This window comes from Dama dama, chromosome 14, assembly GCF_033118175.1.
Source record: "Dama dama isolate Ldn47 chromosome 14, ASM3311817v1, whole genome shotgun sequence".
NCBI classification, from domain to species: domain Eukaryota; kingdom Metazoa; phylum Chordata; class Mammalia; order Artiodactyla; family Cervidae; genus Dama; species Dama dama.
The window spans coordinates 41,864,036-41,886,815 of record NC_083694.1 but is presented as its reverse complement, the minus strand read 5'-3'; the positions used below and the strand labels follow the sequence as shown (position 1 = coordinate 41,886,815).

The window sequence follows — 22,780 nt, the reverse complement described above, 5'->3', positions numbered from 1 at the left end:
TCACTTATTTCTCAATAATGACTGAAATATCTCAAACCATCCCAAGTGCTTCGCTAGCTTTACCTGTTACCTGCTTGTATTACCACTGGCTGCTCAGACACAGGAAAGAGGCAAATGGGGGAAAAACTCAAACTTGGGTGGGGACAGTTTAATAAAAATTTCTCTAAAACTTGAATCCTAAACATCCTTCCATAATGCAATACTAAAGTAACTGCTTTAAAGCAGTAATCAAGGGAGACCTGTGTTTCTGAGTGATGCATGTTGAAGGGGGTGTTTTAATAAGGATGTGGCAAACGATTTAATGCTGGAAACACCCTTTTCGAAGAGACCTGGGGGAGAGGGGCAGTAGGGAAGGCTAGGTAAACTTGTTCAGTGATGACCATTCTGGGTTTTTGGTTACTATTTCATTACCCAAAAAAAGGAAGGAAAAAGAAGAAATGTGAGTGAATGTATGAGCTGTGTTTCTCTGGGGCACTTCCTTCCATCCTATGAGTCCCAGGTATCAGTGATCTCTGGGAGAAAGGTCAGCCATCAGCCATGCATGTGCATGTGTGCTAGGTGACTTCAGATGTGTCTGACTATGGACTGTAGCTCTGCAGGCTCCTCTGTCCATGGGATTCTCCAGGCAAGAGTTCTGGAGTGGGCTGACATGCTCTTCTCCAGGGGACCTTCCTGACCCAAGGATCAAACCTGCAACCCTTAAGCCTACTTGTATTGGCAAGCGGGTTCTTTACCACTAGCAGCACCTGGGAAACCCCAGGAAAGGAGGCCAAAATGAGAGCAACTATTCCTTCCCAAGGAAAGCACTCAGGAATCTAAGAAAGCAAACAAAAGTAGGGTGGTGGGAGAAACTTTCCCCCAAGGAATTCTGGCTTGAATGCAAAGGATTCCAGAGAAAATGTTTCCAGAAGGACTTTGACAACAAGAAGCAGCAATTCCAAAACAATGACATTAAGTCCTATGGATAGCAGAAAAGTGGGTAACTGGGAGGAGGATTCTGAAAATTTTAGATCTTGAGGCATGATAGAATTCAAGGTAAAAAAACACAGACAGACTGAAATAAAGCATTTATGCTTAAATGGATCCTTGGGGGAAGGGGAAAGAACTCAGCAGGATAAAATGAAAAGACAAAATTATACCATCTCATTTCCCCACCTGGGTGTGATAAACCTCACCCATTTAGAAGTGAGAGAACACATTTTTAGTTCACATCCAGTCCAGATCAGGAATTGCAAACACTTTAACACAGGAAAAGGAAACTGGTAAATAAAAGAACAAAACTGCTTCTTACTAATATGGGTCAACTTTGCAGGAATACAATCAAGAAAAAATTACATCTGCTACAAATGGTAAACATAGAACAAAATTACCAATACTGAAACACCTGAGAAAGGAAATAGGAAATCATGCAGAACAAATGAGAAAATGGAAATCTGAAAAGTCATCATAAAATAATTAAAAGTACAGACAGAAATGGGGTTCCCTGGTAGCTCAACTAGTAAAGAATCTGCCTGCAAGGCAGGAGAACTCGGTTCTGCATTCCCAGCTCTGGAAGATCTGCACGCTGGAGAAGGGAAAGGTTACCAAGTATTCTGGCCTGGAGAATTCCATGGACTCTACAGTCCATGGGGTTGCAAAGAATCGGACATAACTGAGCTTTACTTCACGTGACTTTCACTTCACTTCACAGACAGAAATGCTAAAAACAGGGAGGGGAGGTCTCTAGAAACACATTTCCTGGGCTTTTAAAACTATTTGTCATTTCTAACCTACAAAGAAGCAAACAGAAACCATCCAGAAAGAAAAGAGAGGGAGGAGAAGGAGGAGTAAAATGAGATCTAACCCACAATAAGTGACACTCCTCTCCAACAGCTCTTAGAATGTGCAAGCGCTTGCAAACCAAACCAGAAATGAATTTTACATAAAAGGAATAAATTAGAAGTATCTCATAGATTCACTGTTCATACACTAAATTATTTATGGTAACCAGGGAGTCTTTCCTTAATATTTCTGTCAGGTACTTTGAAAATGAAGTTTTGGAAACCAAATCTTATCCATCTTAAAAGGTAAAATAGCTGGTTCTTTAGCTAAGCTTTAATTTCTATAACAAATATTTGACTTTAGAACATCTAGCACTATGGAAAGTACAAATATTTACACAGCTTAATCATTCTCTATACATTATTCTACTTCCCCTGTAAATATAAAATGGGAGATAAAACCTAAAATCATTAATACCTAAGTTCAGTCAGAAATTAAAATGTGCTACCAAACAAAATTTTAGATTGGATAACATTCAAGGTTCTGTATCATAGGCCTTCTAGTAAATCAAGAAAATAAAATAGAATTTATCTGTACTATAAGACCAGCACAGACAGAAGTAGATTTTCACAGACTCCAAGGAAAAAAAAGACAGTCACAGTGGAAATTTTAAGAGTACCATTAAGGAAGTAGACTAGGAATGGAAGAGGAAACAAACATTTTTTCACATCCCAATATTCATATTACTTTGCCAACAAAGGTCCATCTAGTTAAAGCTATGGTTTTTCCAGTAGTCATGTATGGATGTGAGAGTTGGACTATAAAGAAAGCTGAGCGCTGAAGAATTGATGATTTTGAACTGTGATGTTTGAGAAGACTCTTGAGAGCCCTTGGACTGCAAGGAGATCCAACCAGTCCATCCTAAAGGAAATCAGTCCTGAATATTCATTGGAAGGACTGATGCTGAAGCTGAAACTCCAATACTTTGGCCACCTGATGCAAAGAACCGACTCACTGGATAAGACCCTGGTGCTGGGAAAGATTGAAGGCGGGAGGAGAAGGGGACAATAGAGGATGTGATGGTTGGATGGCATCACCAACTCGAAGGACATGAGTTTGAGCAAGCTCCGGGAGTTGCTGATGGACAGGGAAGCCTAGCGTGCTGCAGTCCATGGGGTCACAAAGAATCAGACACGACTGAGCAACTGAACTGAATTGACTGAATATTCATATTGAGAGGTTTGGACAAATACAAAAACTCAATTTGTTCTAAGTTTGAAACGTAGGCACTTCAGTTCAATAAATTCTGCACCAGAAGTACTTTCATACACTCCACTCTCATTTCAGCACAGTCATGCAGAGTCTAGTGAGACTGGGGGCTTATCTGGATCACAAATCTCAGTTACTCTGAATCCTAAACTATTCCAGCTCAGTGACAGAGACTTCTGCCTGAAGTCTTCCTTCCTCACCCCCAGGCTGTCCCTTGTTACTGTGGCTCTGTCACATGGTGAGATTAAGTCTGTTTATTCATGTGTGAAACAGGGCCTTATTCCTTTCACTACACTACAGAAGATCAAACCAGTCAATCCTAAAAGAAATCAGCCCTGAATATTCACTGGAAGGACTGATGCTAAAGCTGAAGCTCCAATTCTTTGGTTGCCTGATGCAGAGAACTGACTCATTGGAAAAGAACCTGATGTTGGGAAAGATTGAAGGTGGGAAGGAGAAGGGGACGACAGAGGATGAGATGGTTGGATGCCATCACCGACTCAAGGTACACGAGTCTGAGCAAGCTCCAGGAGCTGGTGATGGACAGGGAATCCCGGTGTGCCACAGTCCATGGGGTCACAAAAAGTTGAACCCGACTGAGCGACTGAAGTGAACTGGACAGGACTGTTTACAGTCAGGCTCTGTATTCTTTGTAATTTCGCAACTAATAACAGCAAGTAAATTACATCTCACTTCCCTTACCTCATTTATGGAATGTAAGAAATTCCTCATATTTTAAAACAAATTTTACTATCAAAGGCACAGTCTTTGACCTTGCTCCTTAAGCTGTTTGGGGGCAGGGGGAGAGGTCAGTGTTTAAAAGCAACTTCCCTATGTACATTTTTGTTGTGGTACTGATTTCAAAAATCTGTTGAGTATAATCTGTCAAGAACTCTCTAAACTATTGTGACCATGTTGTGTCTTATGAATATATTTCCTGGTTTCATTGAGATCAAAATGTTCACTATTTATTGACAATAAGCCTTCTAATACATAGATGATGACAGTTAATGTTACCTATAAAACAAAGAGAACAGTATACTAACTCACTAATGTTTCTATATCCAGGAACATGAAGCAAGCAAATGATTATTTAAGAAAAATGCTGACTCTAAAAATATAACCTAGGACAAAAATTATAGAAACAAGTAATGATGTACACTTCATAGGTACACCAGCCTCAATCAGGTTTTGTTAGCCAAAAGTTTATTAGAATGATGACAGATTTTTTCACATGCCTTAACTCAATTCAAAGAGAAATCAAGAATCTGAGTCTCAGGAAGATAACATATTCAAAAGTGGGAAATAGGGACTTCTCTGGTGGCACAGTGGTGAAAAATCTACCTGCCAATGCAGGCAATTCCCAGTCCCAGAAAATTTCACAGGCTGCAGAGCAGCTAAACCTGTTCACCAAAACTACTGAAGCCTGTGTGTGCTCGACTCCAGTTGCCTCAACTACTGAAGGCCTGGCACCCTAGACCCTGTGCTCTGCAACAAGAGAAGCCCCTCTCACCTCAACTAGAGAAAGCCTGCACAAAAGCAATGAAGACCCAGTGCAGCCAAAAATATTTTTAAAGGAAAAAATCAATTATTAAAAAGTGGGGAATAAAACTACTCAGTGCTATGATGTGGTAGAATGAGCACTGCAGAAGCCCAAAGATGCCAACCAGAAGTGAGGCTCTATTATGCACCAACTCTGAACCTCACTTTCTTTACCTTAAAATTCTTCACCTTAAAGAACAAAAAATAAATACAACTATAAAATTCACAAACATCAACTGAATGACTTTGTAAACCAAATGCAACACATGTTACAAATTAACAATATTTTAAGTCTGTGGTGTCGCAGAGTCAGACACAACTGATTGAGTGACCAACCCTTTCACTTTAGAGACCCAAAACCTGTAGGATTAAAAACACTGAAGCTTGAACATTCAAACAGACGGTGATATGGGGGCCCAAAGAGGCCACATGGCAAGCCTTCAACACACCACATGTTTTACAACTAAACATCCCTCTTGTGCAGCTTCCCAAGGGGCGGCACAGTGGTAAAGAACCCTCCTGCCAATGCAGAAGCCACAGGAGACATGGGTTCCATCCCTGGGTTGGGAAGATCCCCTGGAGAAGGTAACAGCAACCCACTCCAGTATTTTGCCTGGGAATTCCATGGATAGAGGAGCCTGGTGGGCTACAGTCCATGAGGTTGCAGAGTCGGACATGACTGAGCATGTAAGCCCCTCTCACGCACCTCTGCCCCCTTGTTGTCCCTTTTTCTGCATGTCTCTCTTCAGGCTTGTTCTGCACTTCTCCCGTAATTCTCTCCTACAGCATGGCACCAAAGGGCACTGCTCATATCTAATGATTCTACATTAAGGTCTAGAGAAATTAAACTGCTGAGCCCTGCTAAAAAGGAAAAAAGAGGGGGGGGAAATACCTTTCCACAAACCTCTTCAGTAACACACACTGAACTGTGCTATAAACCATGTGCTGTAGATCACCTCAGGGAAAACCAACCCCCAGAGTTACTGGTGCTGCTTTTGACAGAAAACCAGGAAAGGTATTTACAAAGATATAAAACAAAAAATATTCATTTATGCCAGAAAATAAAAACTAAATGTATTGGCATATCTGATTTTTTAAATCACAACTATAACTATGGAGCTATTAAACCTACTCTTAATTAAAAACAAAGGACTCTCTTTGTGCAGTGAACAAGAAGGGGCGGCCTTGGGGTCCCACCCGGCAGTTGTACTCCAACAAAAAAATTTTTAAGGAAAACAATGCTATATTAGCACTGTCAGATTTACAACAACAACAAAACACTATATTTCAAATAGGAAATTTAGAAAAACAAACAAGAATGATAAACTAAGCAATACCTAAGTTCAAAAGTGCTTGATTGTCTCTGGAGGAGCCACAATCTTATGCCCTGCAGTCCTACCCACCCATTATGACAAGGGCTATACACAGCACCTCTCCTCCTGCAACGCCAGTGAACACAGAAGGCAAACTGCATAAAAAGCAAAGCTGAATTAGAAGCCCCTTCACTAGTCCAAATATAGAGCCGATCTCCTGAGTTACAATACATAATTCACTGGTGGGTTCCATTTAAGCAATCAGTTTTTTATTAAAGCCCATTTCTAAATTAATCCTCTTCAGATCCCAACTGATAAATCTAACAAATTCAGCTTTTAGCTTCTCAATAAATTTTTATCTGTTTCTAATGCTATGAAAACCAGAAAAACATTTTTATCAATTTTTTAAATAAGTATTACAGAAGTTAAAGGAAACTGAACTTAATTAATAATTGATTTAACCAAAAATTGCACATCAATATATTTAGATTTGATTTTAATCTTAGAAGAGAAAGCATTAGAAGATAAAGGCATGGAAATCAGACATGGAAATCAAACCAAGTACTGAGGGGCAGTGAGTAAGATGACTTGATCTCTCAGCTATTTTTCTCCTCTGTTAAATGGGAATTATGATCCTGCCTCAATATACTGAGGATTAAGTTAAGAGTATTTTAGGGTTATAAAGAAAGGAAATGTATATTACCATACCTGTAAACCAAGGATTCTTGCTCTATGACTATTAAGAATAGATCCCACATCAATGCACTAGATGTAAAAAGGAAACTCCATTCATTAAAAAGTAAAAACTTCAGGCAAATTCCTTCTCCTTTTCCCATCTATCAAATGTCAACCAAATTATTCACTGATGTACTGGGTAATCTTGGCATAGTCTGATCACAATGCAATTCTCTTTATGACACCACCACTGCCCTAAATTAGCTAAACACAATTGTTCTGTTCCTCTACTTGTTCCCAAAAAAACCATAAAACATTATTCTGAGTTTCTTTGATCTCTATCATTGAGGGAAATGCAATACTAAAGCAAATATGAATATAGTAATATTAAACAAATCATAATTTTTACACCTAACAAAGTCTGTTTACAGTGCCCGGGCACTGTCCTGTAAACTACAACATACATTTTCTACAAGGATGAGATTCTTTGAAGGAGTTTCATAGGCAAGAAATCTCATGATTTCCTGGTAGACAGTAAATCTAATTGCCAACTGAAGTCCAACTGGAAGAAATCAGTCTCATTATTTATGATGCTGTAAGAACAATCAACATTTACAGAAGAGATGTCATTAACTCCATGTCTCGCTAAAACGAGTTTCAAGTTTGGATCTTAAGAAGACTGATTTGGTTCTCCCTGAGAGGAACTTCTAAGTACACATTTCCTGATTCAGTAGTTTACCCACTACACTTGGAAAAGCTTTCTAAAAAGGTATTTTATATTCACTAAGCAGATCACAATTATAAATCAAACTTTCAGTAACAAGTATTCTTACTTCTTTACTTTGAAAGCTAAAACCATATTTCCAAGTATCAAACATCAAAAAGCTAACTAATGGTTCTATGGAACAGTGGAAAAAACAAAGAAGTCACTGGTTAAATTAATAAATCAAATAATGGACACTGACTTCATTTGTACATGACTGTTTAAAATTTCTTTCAATATTTTAAAAAATGTAACTGCTTTAAAAGTGCCAGATGAAACTAAACAACCCAAGAAAAGAGGTGATAAGTGATGAAAGAAATCAAAGAGGACACAAACAGATGAAGAAATATACCGTGTTCATGGATTGGAAGAATCAATATTGTCAAAATGGCTATACTACCCAAAGCAATCTATAGATTCAATGCAATCCCTATCAAGCTACCAACAGTATTCTTCACAGAACTAGAACAAATAATTTCACAATTTGTATGGAAATACAAAAAAACCTTGAATAGCCAAAGCAATCTGGAGAAAGAAGAATGGAACTGGAGGAATCAACCTGCCTGACTTCAGACTATACTACAAAGCCATAGTCATCAAAACAGTATGGTACTGGCACAAAGACAGAAATATAGATCAATGGAACAGAATAGAAAGCCCAGAGATAAATCCATGAACCTATGGACACCTTATCTTCGACAAAGGAGGCAAGGATATACAATGGAAAAAAGACAACCTCTTTAACAAGTGGTGCTGGGAAAACTGGTCAACCACTTGTAAAAGAATGAAACTAGAACACTTTCTAACACCATACACAAAAATAAACTCAAAATGGACTAAAGATCTAAATGTAAGACCAGAAACTATAAAACTCCTAGAGGAGAACATAGGCAAAACACTCTCCAACATAAATCACAGCAGGATCCTCTATGACCCACCTCCCAGGATATTGGAAATAAAAGCAAAAATAAACAAATGGGACCTAATTAAACTTAAAAGCTTTTGCACAACAAAGGACACTATAAGCAAGGTGAAAAGACAGCCCTCAGATTAGGAGAAAATAATAGCAAACGAAGCAACAGACAAAGGATTAATCTCAAAAATATACAAGCAACTCCTGCAGCTCAATTCCAGAAAAATAAATGACCCAATCAAAAAATGGGCCAAAGATCTAAACAGACATTTCTCCGAAGAAGACATACAGATGGCTAACAAACACATGAAAAGATGCTCAACTTCACTCATTATCAGAGAAATGCAAATCAAAACCACAATGAGGTACCCTTACATGCCAGTCAGGATGGCTGCTATCCAAAAGTCTACAAGCAATAAATGCTGGAGAGGGTGTGGAGAAAAGGGAACCCTCTCACACTGTTGGTAGGAATGCAAACTAGTGCAGTCACTCTGGAGAACAGTGTGGAGATTCCTTAAAAAACTGGAATTAGAACTGCCATATGACCCAGCAATCCCACTTCTGGGCATATACACCGAGGAAACCAGATCTGAAAGAGACACATGCACCCCCTCAATGTTCATCGCAGCACTGTTTATAATTGCCAGTACATGGAAGCAACCTAGATGCCCATCAGCAGACGAATGGACAAAGAAGCTGTAGTATATATACGTCATGGAATATTACTCAGCCATTAAAAAGAATTCATTTGAATCAGTTCTAATGAGATGGATGAAACTGGAGCCCATTATACAGAGTGAAGTAAGCCAGAAAGATAAAGACCAATACAGTATACTAACGCATATATATGGAATTTAGAAAGATGGTAACGATAACCCTATATGCAAAACAGAAAAAGAGACACAGATGTACAGAACAGAATTTTGGACTCTGTGGGAGAAGGCGAGGGTGGGATGTTTCGAGAGAACAGCATCGCAACATGTATATTATCTAGGGTGAAACAGATCACCAGCCCAGGCTGGATGCATGAGACAAGTGCTTGGGCCTATTGCACTGCGAAGACCCAGAGGAATCGGGTGGAGAGGGAGGTGGGAGGGGGGGATCAGGATGGGGAATACATGTAAATCCATGGCTGATCCATGTCAATGTATGACAAAAACCACTACAATATTGTAAAGTAATTAGCCTCCAACTAATAAAAATAAATGAAAAAAAAAAAAGAGAGAGAGAGAGAGAGGTAAGGAGAGCTGGGGACCTTGAGTGCAGAAAACTCATGTTGCGATGTTTTGCTGCAAGGCAGAACAGAGAAATAAGAGAACTGAGGTCAAAGGGGGGAAGATTTTGATTTTATATTTGTCTTAAGATGGGAGAAAAGCAGAAAATCTATATGATCCAACAGGGTTCAAAACATGCATGATGTGAGAGACAGAAAATGACTGTGTGAGGGAGAGGATGGGTGCTCTATCTCCGGGCAGTAGGGAAGGCAAGGTCTGTGCTGCAAGCTGGGCCCAAGGGGTAGTAGTGTCAGCAGAAGTCCTCTTTGGACTGGTTTGGTTTATCTCACTGAAGCAGAAAACCCAGCATTAAGACAGGGAGGAAGTATGAAACAGTCATCTAGGAAACCAGGCAAGTGAATGGACTAGGAGAGGAAAAAAGCAGCCTTAAGGGCCCACTTGATTTTCATGAACTAACTGGGAAACAGCATGAAGAAAGTCCCATAATCTAAGAAACACCCGCCATCAGCCTTTCTACTAACAAATGAACACAAATTGCTCAAGATGGAAAATGTATAAACATATTTTGGGCACATCAAATGTAGAAACAAAGCTCTGGGAGAGTTGCAATTTCTCCAGATAATATGCTGAAAGAGACTACAACTCTTTTTCACATTATATTCATAACTGCTTATCATCCCCTTGAAAGGAGTCATCAGTCACTGAAGGATTTAATAACCTTGGGCTGAAGTTAATTCCCTTATGTCAGACCAGTATAAACAAGAGATGGGTTTGAATGCCTTAAGCCAATTATATACTGTAATAGTAAATCATACAGATAAGTTATATTCTTATTCATAGAACAAATTTACACATAAAAGATTATCTAGGAACATTCAATTAATCACCAGAAACTGCCATATAAAACCTATTCCTAGTTATATTGTGATGCTGCTGCTGCTGTTTAGTCACTAAGTCGTGCCCCACTCTCTTGCAACCCCATGAACCGTAGCCCACCAGACTCCTCTGTCGATGGGGTTTCCCAGGCAAGAATACTGGAGCGGGTTGACATTTCCTTCTCCAGGGGATCTTCCAACCCAGGGATCAAACCTGCATCTCCTGCACTGAAGGTGGATTCTTTATGATGGAGTCACCAGTGAAGCTGGCACAAGACTGCGAATACACTAAAAACCGTTAACTTGTACAATTTTTTAATAGATCTGGTAAGGAAATTTTATCTCAGTTTTTTTCATCTATTCCAACTTTTTGATCTCACATGAATCATTTTATCACCAAAAAGTCAAATTTTGTCCTTTTTAATTCTACTTTGTTAAAATTTAACAGGAAATAGAGCAAATACAGTATGTTCTGATGGCTCTTAAATATTTTTAGGGGTTCAGAACTCATTCAGAATGAAGGACAGAGTCTGGGTGGAAGTTTAGAGTTGAGGGTTTCCCCCTGCTTTTAACTAATTAAAGTTTTAGGTTCTAACCCTCCTGTTTCATCCCTTTGATCAAAACATACTCAAAACACCTTGACCAAAACAAAAAGCAATCTTTTGACCATGGATAGGCCCAAATAACTCCTACATATTAGAATCTCACCAGCAAGACTAAAAGGTAAACCTATATGTAGACCTATAGAAGAATAAAATGTGCTAATTATGAATTCAGGTAATATCATTTCTTAGAGTTAACATTACTTCACAGGAATTTTATACTTCAAATCTAACTAGCAGGCCAAACAAAGAACTTATAAATTCTATTCTTCTCTCTGAAGACAGTAAAGATTTAAATTCAACTACTTCACCACTGAAGTTTCAAAAGTTCTCATGTTGAAATATAAAAAGCAGAAAACTCCCCACTTTGAAATAACATCCCTGTAAAGACTAAAAGTAAAGGTTATATTCTTCTAAGCAAAAGAATTATAAGACTACACTGACAGTATTAAGGTGTTCATGGAAAGAACAATGGATATAGAAGTCAGAAAACACGGCTATTAAAAGAGGCTTAGGAACTTCCAAAATGGACATTGTGAACATGAGCAGCTCAGCTGACTTCTCCTGACCTGGCTCTCTCACATGAGAAGCCAGCATCTGTTCTGCAGCCTTCTAAAGGTATTGTGAGAACCAACTAGAGGTCAGGAAGGCCAGGAGGGGTAAAGCCTTCTGCAAACAGAAGCATCATCCCCATTTCCCTCTCAAAAATCTGTCTCTGTGATAAGCTAACGATCACCTTCTACTCTTTATGTATGAAATTTACTGTGTTTTAGTCTGCTCAAGCGCAATACCAGAATACCACAGACTGGGTCACTTAAAGAAAAGTAATGTATTTCACCCAGTCTGGGGACTGGGAAGTCCAAAGTCAAGGTCCCAGCCAATTCAGTTGACTCAGTTTCCCACCTTCTCATTGTGCCATCACCCTGCCTCACATGGCAGGGTGAGACGTCACACTCTTTCTCTTCAAACAGGGACACTATTCCCACCAAAAGGCCCCACCCACATGACCTCACCTAAACCTGATTACCTCCCAAAGACTCACTTCCAAATACCAAAATATTGTGGGTTAGGATAAGCATGTGAAATTTGGGTGTGTGTACTCATATGCTCAGTTGTGTCCAATTCTTTGCAACCCCGCGGACTGTAGCCCACCAGGCTCCTGTCCATGGGATTCTCCCAGCAAGAATCCTGGAGTGGGGTGCCATTTCCTCCTTCAGGGAATTTTCCTGACCCAGAGATCAAATCGGCATCTCACGTCTCCCTCACTGGCAGGCAGATTCTTTGCCACTAGCGCCACCTAGGAAGCCCATCTGAAACTGGGGAGAACACAATTCAGCCCCTAGCACTCTCCTTTGTTGTTCAGTCGCTAAGTCACTCTCCTCCATGACATGCTTAATGACTGTCTTCAGGCAGAAATTAAACCTTTGTATAAATTTTATATAAAAATACATAAAATGTCTATTTATACAAATACAAATCTTCAGGGGAGTGTAAAACATGGCTTACTTTTAAAAGGGCTTACTTAAGGCAGTTTATTGATATTCATAAAATATAAAACTTTAAATAGATGAGGGAACTGGATGCATAACTAAGTAGCTAAGATGTAGTCAGCATTTACCTGGACCAGTTACTGCTCTAAGCACTCTCTGGTATCACCCTCACGGCAGCCACACAAAGTAGGAACACTTTTTAGAAGAGGACTCTGAGCACACAGGGCTGACACCGGCTCCCTCAGGCCACACTGCAGGTCTCAGGGATCATGTGGGGTACAGTGCCTGTATTCTAACTGTACACTACTACACTGTTTCTCTCTTTTTAGGGACAAAGGAAAATTGAAGGGGGAGAGGGAGGACTGAGAAAATGAAACCATGAGAAAGATGTTCGGTTCATTTATGCCTTTTGTTAGATGTAGACAACATTTTATAAGCAGATAACTCAGAAGAAACTTGATTCATCACAGGACTCTAAATCCAGAAGTCAGAAACAAACCACAGGCTCAGGAGGAGGTCAGTTCCTTCCGGAACTGAGAGCTGAGAAAAGGCTCTCCTCTGTGTCCTCATAGAGACAGCACTCTGCCGTGACCAAAAGCACCCTCAGGAAGTCCTGGATAAACCGTTCAGGACACACAAACAGCAATTCCACAGGCTCCAGACAGGCCAATGAACTCACACCACACTATTCAAGAAGAGCAAATCTACCCAAAATAAAAAATACACAAGATTCTTGGTAATTTAAACAGAGACGTTAAGGATCCCTAGAAGAGGAGTTCCTAAATGAGCTCCCATCTACGGATAGGCTGCAGGAGCTCCATAAATGACCTGCAACTGTGTACTGAGGACATGCAGGCAAATGTTCACAGCTCGCTCTGCAGGAAGAACCACAGCTTACACCAATACTCAACGGAGTCTCTGACAAAAAGAAAGTTAAGAACCCTTGACAAAGGAATGAATGATCTGCGTAACCTGCAGGAGAACCTATTCAAATCATCTTCAGCACCAAGGCTGTGGGGAGGCACAGGGCACAGTCAGGTTGATGTTCATCTCCAATAAGTAACTATCAGATAGATGCAAGTATCTAGCAAGTGAGATTCAATGGATGTGAATTTGAGAAAACGCCAGGAGACAGTGGAGGACAGAGGAGTGTGGTGTGCTGCATGGCACTGCAAAGAGCTGGACACCACTAAACGACTGAACCACCACTAAAAGCAAATAAGGAAGGACCTTAGGCCAGAATGAGTTTATTTTAAAAAATTCTAAGTATCTCTTTCTCTCCGTAAAATGAAATCTTTTGCCAAATGAGGAACACAGGTAACCAAGAGGTTCCACGTTTTGTTGTGATCCACACAGTCAAAGGCTTTAGTGTAGTCAATGAAGCACAAGTAGATGTTTTTTTGGAATCCTCTTGGTTTTTCTATGACTCACTAGATGTTGGCAGTTTGATCTCTGGTTCCTCTGCCTTTTCTAAATCCACCTTGTACATGTGAAAGTTCTTGATTCACATACTGTTGAAGCCCAGCTTGAAGGATTTTGAGTATTACACCTTGCTAGCATGTGAAATGAGAAATGGTGCGGTAGTTTGAACATTCTTTGGCATTGCCTTTCTTTGCGATTGGAATGAAAATCTGACCTTTTCCAGTCCTGTAGCCACAGCTGAGCTTTCCAAATTTGCTGGCATATTGAGTGCGGCATTCTCACAGCATCATCTTTTAGGATTTGAAATAGCTCAGCTGGAATTCCATCACCTCCACTAGCTTTGTTCATAGTGATGCTTCCTAAGGCCCACTTGACCTCACACTCCAGGATGTCTGGCCCTAGGTGAGTGACCACACCACCGTGGTTATCTGGTCATTAAGACCTTGTTTTGTACAGCTCTTCTGTGTATTCTTGCACTTCTTCTTAATCTCTTCTGCTTCTGTTAGGTCCTTACAGTTTCTGTCCTTTACTGTGCCCATCTTTGCATGAAATGTTCCCTTGGTATCTCTAATTTTCTTGAAGAGATCTCTAGTCTTTCCCATTCTATTGTTTTCCTATATTTCTTTGCATTGTTCACTTAAGAACGTTTTCTTATCTCTCCTTGCTATTCTTTGAAACTCTGCATTCATTTGGATATATCTTTTCCTTTCTCCTTTGCCTTCTGCTTCTCTGGTTAACAGTAAGGTATCAATATTGTGTCATCAACTCTACGTACCACAGTAACATAAGATGTTAATGAGAGGGACAACAGGGTGGAAAGAGACTGTACAAGTGGGGACTCTGTACTTTGCACTCCATTTTTCTATAAAATTAAAACTGTTCCCTGTAATAAATTCTATTGATTTAATTAATTTATTAAATAGTGGCTTAATTTTTAGTATTTTATGTATCACATAAATAAAATATTTACTTATCCAATAATAAATGCTCATGCAATCAATTTAAGCCTGTTCACAAAACTGAAGAAAGCTTTCCCCAAAAAAGGCGGGACTGCTTTAGACATTACTTTCTTCCATCACTTTCTATTCTTCCTTTCCATTCAAAGATCAAAACTTACCCTACTCCTGCCCCCCCCCACACACACACTTCAGAGTGAACACTAATTGCTCTACTTCCTTCCCTGCACATCTAATGTGTTTTTTAAAAAGGTGAACATTCCATGGCTGAACACTTACCCTTATCTATTCAATGTGAGAATTATGCCCTGTGGAAAGAACACAGCCCATGAAAGAGATACTGCCCAGGTAGATAGTCAAAAGAATACACCGTTATTGAGTCACTAAGTCATGTCCGACTGTTTGCGACCCCGTGGACTGTACCTCACCAGGCTCCTCTGTCCATAGGATTTCCCAGACAAGCATACTGGAGTAGGTTGCCATTTCCTTCCCCAGAGGATTTGCCTGACCTAGGGATCAAACCCATGTCTCCTGCATTGGGAGGCTGATTCTTTACCACTGGACCACCTAGGAAACCCAGTCAAAGAGTATACACTTAGGTAAAAAGTATTCTACATAATTTTTCTCATTACAAGATATCCACACACAAAAAAAGACAACAGTAAGAGCTAATATCTAGAACCAAAAGGAGAAAACAACTGTTTAAATGGTTTGATCTTGGTATGTTTTTCTACATAACTTTGGTCCATTAATAAAAAATGTGCTTGTCTTTCTTACCATCCCTGCTCACATATTTAAAATTCCTAGATAATGTTTCAAACTATTTGTCTACATTTTACATCTAATTTATGAAAACTGTTTCTTCCACTAAGCACACATACAGTAGGATGTGTGGTCAAAAAAATTAAGACTTAGTAATCTGAGTTCTTCCAAAATAACTTTTATTAAATCCTTGTAAAAGAAAAACGCATTTATATTGGGAAGTAGATGTAAGTATTAAAAGAGTTTTTGTCTTTTTTTGTTGTTGGTTGGTACCATCAAAAAACACAGAATGCTCACCATACTATATGTGTAAAAGTATCAACTGTATATATTTAATATATTAAAAAGGTTATTAGTAAGACAACAAAAATATCTTTTAAAGCTAATCAAAAGTCATTCTTCAATCTCACCCCTGAGACCACGTGAAAAGAATCTGGTCATTGGCAGCTATATGTAAGCACTAAGGCTGTCTGTGCAAAGCACAAATCGGCCCAAGAAGAAATTCTGAAAACAATGCAAAAGGAAGGAAGGAAGCAATTTCACGTGGCATTTTACTAAAGGCATATAGGTCACGCTACTACTGCTGCTGAGGTTCAAAACCAGCAGAGACTTGACAATATCACTGCTTCTAACCAGCTATTCTTAAATTATTAGAAGATAATCTGGTGAGCTTGAGGTAAATACAGCTGTGAACACAGCAGCACACACCATCTGGAGGCATTTGATTTAAGCAATTTTTCAAGTGTACAATATATTCATCTCTATTTTGTTCTTCTGAAGTTAAACAGTCACACACAAACTGACCTTTTTTTTTTTTCAACTGCAACTGCAAAAGCTGATTCACTTTGTGGAAGCAAGACATGACAAACAGATCTAATTGTTCATCTTTAGAACCAAAAGATTATTTCTGATCTATACTGGCAAAAATATTTTAGCTTTATAAAGGATCCCCCCAGACTTACCTACCATATTCTTAAAACTCTTCACAAGTAACATCCGACTAATCCTCTAAAATCAAAATGTTTTCCTCTTTCTAAAGCAATTCACATCCATTACTTCGTTTTATCGTGAAAACCTGAAGAAAACTGTCATATGAATCATCATAAAATCTTACCTACAGACACAACTGCCATTAACCTCCTTAATGCATCAACCAGTTAATGCCATTAACCTGTAACCTCTTTCAGCCACCTTCCATCATTCCTTCCGTGGCTACCAAACTTCTCAACATTTCCTTACCAACTGCAAACAAGCTTCCACCATCGCAGGCCATCCTCCACCTCCTGGGCTGCTCTGTTCAAAAACTCCTCAGTAGTACCACTGACTCCTGATTAAGTAATAGGGTAGTACTTTTTTTCAATAGTGTTTTCTCAGTTCTCATTCTCTAGTGCAAAACCTAGAACGTGTGATTCTACTGTCACCCCCTACACACTTTGAAGCACCATCCTCCTCCCTTTATCCCCTTTACCTTTCAGACCTCTTTCACTCAAATCATTCTTCCATTTCCTCCTCTTCTCATAACATCAGTTTTCCCTTTCTAATAACTTCATGCACAGCATCACCTCAGCACTGGTTCCTCCTGTGTGAGATTCAGTGAGGGCCCTCTGGTAGCAAAAACAACTGTCAAAGCTGGTTGGGCCACGGCGGTGAGCAGAAAGGTCAGGGGAAGCCCTTTCACAGAGGTCACCTCTAATAGGATGAAATGGGGTCTAGAAAAGAACAGGGTTCAGTCTCTGGTTTGCAATCCTGACCTCCCCACTGACCAGCTGCAGGCCTTGGTCAAACTGCTCAACTCCTCTAAGCCTCAGGTCTTCTCCCTCGTACCTCAGAGGCATTTAGACCTGCAAGAATTAAACAATTCATTCAAAGTCAGAATATTAAGGAAATGAAGTCACCCCTAATCCCATCATCCAGGGATGAGCACTATTAAGGTTTGGTGTATTCCTTTCTAATCTTTTTTCTTATTAGCCTCTGTGAGTAAATGTGGATGTGCACATAACTGGAATCACACTGCAGAACAGTTTGGCATCTACGGTTTGTTCCCACTGAGCTTTACATTAAATTTTTATATCATGATGATTTTTAGTGGTTGTGTAATATTTTTTCTTATGGATGCACCATGATTTAACATTTCCCTTCTACTACTGGGTGCTTAAACTGACAAATCACTATGTTTCTTTTTTGTTCCTTTTTTTTCCCTTTCCCAGAAAAAGTCTCTTCCTCCTTCTCTATTCCACCTATGAACCAAAACGTGTTAACAATGGCTATATCATCAAATAGTATGAGAAACAATTTTATCAAGGAAAAATAAAACAATGGCTTAAAGAGTAAACATCTCATATTAAACTAAAACTCACTGGCATGACCTGAAGTTATCTTTGGAAGTTTTGTGAATCATCACCCTCTTTTTAATTTGTAGGGTCTTCCCTCACCGGAACGTAAATGCTGTTGAGAACAGGGGCTTCTAGTATCTAGTTTGTATCTTTAGCCACCAAAGCAATACCTAGAGCATAGACAATGTTCGCTATATTAAGCACCAGCTGTCGTCATGTGTCAGGCACTTTCCTAAGCATTTTGCACATCCTCTGAGGTAGACATCATTTTTCCCACAAAGAGGCTAACAAATAACTTATCCTAGGTCTCACAGTGAAAGAGTGGTAGAACTGAGATTAGAACACAGTTGAGCTATTTACCACCAACTTATAATGAATAAATTGATTAATTATACCAGCAGCGCTTCCAAGTGACAGCATTAAAATCTGAATATGCTGATTTTTCCTACTAATTAAATCTAACTACTGCTTTTCTACCTTTCATTACAAATATGTAAGTATATCAACTATATCGAGAATTAAAAAGATTCTGGAGGGCAAGTCTATGATGCTAATCACCATCAAAATTTGGAATTTAAAAATACGGTCAAGTACATATGAGTAAACTTCTGAAATAACCTGTCTGGATTTAGGATACTTACTATACTTCTATTTTTCCTTTTATTCAGAACTCTTTGGTGCCAATCTAAATGTCTTGATTTCTTTTAATTAAGGAAAACATTTTATGATGTTACATTGAAATTATTATATTTTCTAGAAGACGTTGCACTCTCTTTCCTCATTTCAGGTTATTTTAAGAAGGACACATTTCTACAATGAGTTAAAGAAATATCTCAACCTGAACCAGCTTCCTTTCTCTGCTAACTATACCCCAGTCCCCAACACTACCCCCACAAATCCCTCCTACAACACATCCCCCATGTTCTTCCATCAGTAAAATGGGCCATTAAAAAGGCCTCACATTAGCTTTATATGTAAACAGATTTGTCAATTTTGCTTTTTGACTTTTTCTCCTTATTTTAAAAATATGGTGGACAGTCTTGGAAACCATGGTGGTCAGCATCTCTTCAAGACAAAGGCAGACAGTAAAAAGACCAAACCGTTGAGAAAATGTCATTCAGATCACAGTCTACTTTCCAGCCTGGAAAGCCAGAGATGCAAAGCTACTCAATCTTACAGTAAATACTTTCCAGTAACTTAGAGCCAAAAGCACATTTAAAAATAACACAGATAGCCACACACAGCCCTGAACAGAGACATTTCTGAATCTTTGTGTTAATCATCTAGCCCCTGGCCAAACTGCTATGCATCAAAGGTTCTCTTAGTCCCCTTGGTAAGTGTAACAAGAGGTAAGAGACAGGGAGAAACATTTTAGCCATGTTATCTCCACTGAGCTAACATTTATTCTGAGTTTTACAAACTAATCCTAGAATAGCAAACAAAGACCCAGTTTAAAAAAAAGCAGGCTTCCTATGTCATTATAAAATGGATGGTTCCATTGGCTACTCAGACTAACACAATAGCAAGCAAAACCCTTTGACCTTGGAAAAGCATAGTAAATGTAATACCTACTGCTAAATTACATGGTTTACCAATTTCCTCAAAACCAAAAATAAATCCCTCACAAGTAAACTATTACACGAGTAAACAAAAGCTTGTCTTGTTCTATCATTTGCTTAAAAGCAAGCACAGTGGCGGTGGGAGAGGGATTAAGAAACACAGCCAGACAAGTCCATAAAACCTCCAGTGTAAGATAAAACTACCCTGCAGGAGCAGCCAATGCAGTCTGACCCAACAGCTGTACACAGTTGCACTAATTAAAATGAAGAGCTAGTCTACACATAACACACAGGCCATTCACTGGACCTTCCAGATAAGTTGGCTGGGGTTCACCACGACACTCCCCCTCAGCAGACCTACAAGCCAAAAAAATAAATTGGCACATGGCTCAGGGCACTTGCATGTGAAAATACATACACATTCTAGCATTCAGGAATCATCACAACCACGTAGACTGGAACATATCCTATAGGCTATAAAAACCCACACACACACAAAGGAAGTGGTACGACTACATTACGTCAGCTCTCGCCTCAATTCATAAATGCAAAAACCACAAAACAAGACAAAAACCTAAACGGCCTTTTGCTGGAAACCTTCTAAGAGTGAATGGATGTAGGTTAAGTCTTTAAATATGTTACTGAATAGGACTCGTTGATGCATCGCTTTCAACAGCCACAGGGAAGGCAGAAATGTAATCTTAGTCCATTCTCTCATGCAACCAGATCAAATAACATTTCAAGCACAGCCTGCCAAGCACCAGGGCCTGCCAGAATACAATGAGCACTCAAGTGCTCTGGACTGAAAACCACCTTTCACTGGTCCCAGAGATCTTTATAAAATAGTTTAAACACTACTAAATTACAGAGTTGGAAAAAAACAAACACAAGGCTTCTAACTGCTGCTCCCATACTACTGCGAAGTTGCTGTTAAGCCTCTAAAATGTCTGCCTTCTGTTAGTTAACTAGGCAATGTACATTTTCAGAAAGGCAATTGCCTCTCACAGCCCAAGTCTAACACGCACATAAAAATGGAGAGTTTAGGTTGTGCATCTGGAAATAATTGCCCCAGATCAACGGGCTTACATGGGGTATTGTTCCCGTCTGTATGGTTTCAAAGCATGTCTACTTTAAATTTGGAGCTCCTAGGAAGGAAAAAGAAAAAGTAAGAAAGGCTGGAACTGTGGGCACACGACTTTAAGGGCTCTGTCAACTCTGTTCTCAACATGCACTCAGGGTCTCAGACTTAAAGCACAGACGCACATACCAAAGGGGAAAACTAATCTACTGACCTCAGTGCTCATTCACATCCTTTTTTTTTTTTAATTTCCATATGATTGAGAGGACTCCTTCGGCCAAACACCACCCCCACCCCTCCAAAGAGAGCATAGGCACCAGTGGGCCAGGAAGGTGAAAGGCTGAGAGAGTAAACCCAAGGGACCAATTGCAAGTTTCTTCCTCAGCAAACAAAAAGTGGTCAAGCAGGTCTCCCCACAGCTTCAACCACAGAGCAAGGTCTGAGCAAACAGGGGAGGGGTCGGGAAGTCATCACCTCAAACCCGGGAAAGAAAAAAATAACAGTTTAAACTTAGACCAATCTTCTTCAAAACCATCCTTGCATTTTAGCTAACCTGGTAAAACAAGAGTATTTTGGATCCAGGAAACAAACTATTTTTGTCACCTAAGAAGTCCTAAATTACTTTATAACCAAGTCCATCCAATTCACTTTATTTTTAAACCTAAATTTGCTCCACTGTGAGCAGTAAAGTTCCTAATCAAACAGCGGCTTTTGGATTACACACTGCTCATCTTCAGTTTTCCTTTTAAAGAACACACACACACACACACACACTCTTTAAAAAAAAAAAAAGTATATCTCTGCCCTAAACAAGTTTCTTAATTGGTTTATTTAACTGGGATTTCTAGAGTTTTGACAATTTAAAAAACAAAACAAACTAGTGAGCCCAACAGAACTGCCATGGGACACAACCAATACCTATTCCTGATTCCTGGAAAGCCACCGCCATTCCCGGTAATGCCCGAGCTGTTCTCCCCTCTGGGGTCATCACACACTGCGGTAATCCAGAGACTACCGTCCACCCACCTCGAGAGCCCCTGTGCCCGCAGCTGTCCAACTTCCTGGCCCAAGACCCGCGTTCCCCTAGCAGCCAGAGGGGCCGGCCACTTGCCTGCGGCGGGTCGCAGCCGCAGCTGAGCTCTCGGGCCTCCACTCCTCTCCTCCTCCTCGTCCACCGGTGCAGAGCCCCCTCGCAAACTCAGGCCGGCGGGCGCCGGCGGGCACCGGCGGGCACCGGCGGGATGGGCAGGTGCTCAGGGCGTGAAATGCACTTGCTAAACAAAAGGAGGCCAGGGCGGCCGCAGGGCAGCCGGGCGCGGGCTCAGGTCCCCGCGGCGCGGCGGCTCCGGGAGGCGGTGGCCGCGCCGGGCCCCGCCCGCGGCTGGAGGAAGCGGCCGCCGCGGCTCAGGCTCCTTCAGCCCGGGCGGCCGGGCCGACACTGCCACATGCCTGTGACCCAGACGCCGGGAGAGAAAGAGCAGCCTCCCCGCGGCGGCGGCGGCGGCGGCGGCGGCTGCGGTGGCCAGCAAAATCCGGGCTGGAGCCCGGCCCGCTCCGCGCGAGCCCCTGCCCGCCGCCACCGCGGGCGCGCGCGCACACACAAAGCGGCGGCAATTGTATCTCCGGACCAACTCAGCCAGCCTCCCCACCCTCCAGACCTCCCTTCCCTCCCAACAGCCGGAACTGGGAGACTGTGTGATTGATGGCAGCTCTTAATAGCGTGGTCAGCTAGAAAATGCATCTGCAAGCAAGATATTAAAGAGGCAGCGCATCCCCGTGAGTGATCAGCAGTTCACACATCCTAGAGCTGCCTCTGCTTCTGCCAGGAATGTTAATGCCAACCACCTCTGACGTCTAACAAATGCAGACGAAATAAGCAACAATCACAGACATGGTGAACATTTGTTTCAAAGAAGCACAAGAGGAAGAATCATCCTTTGATGTCAAACATTTCTGACCCCAATTTTCCTTACAGGTTAAGAATTCTCTGTAAGTTATTTGTTTAAAAGTCTTCTCTCCAATCTTCTTTCCCCAAGAAAATAAAGATCCATCTGCTAGACAAGGCAGAGCTTAAACTGGACTTGATTGAAATCCATCTAATAAAGAAGCAAAATAAATACACATACCTTGCCATGTGGCCTTAAAAAAACATACAATCCACCAGCTACCAGATTCCAGACACCTTATTAATTCCATTGTTATGGGCATCTAAATAGAACTACCAAAAGTAAA

At 40.5% G+C, this 22,780-nt stretch overlaps 1 protein-coding gene across 4 annotated transcripts in view; it reads right to left on the bottom strand.

Moving 5' to 3' along the window:
- Positions 1-22,780, bottom strand: part of RERE (arginine-glutamic acid dipeptide repeats) — a 408,498-nt gene that overhangs the window by 278,153 nt on the left and 107,565 nt on the right. The window contains exon 1 of one of the 4 annotated variants that reach the window (XM_061160481.1): positions 21,575-21,593. The exons of the other annotated variants lie outside the window; for them this stretch is intronic. The gene's annotated coding sequence lies outside the window, so the exon portion shown is untranslated. Of the gene's footprint in view, positions 1-21,574; positions 21,594-22,780 lie in introns of those variants that run through there. 4 annotated transcript variants of the gene reach the window in all.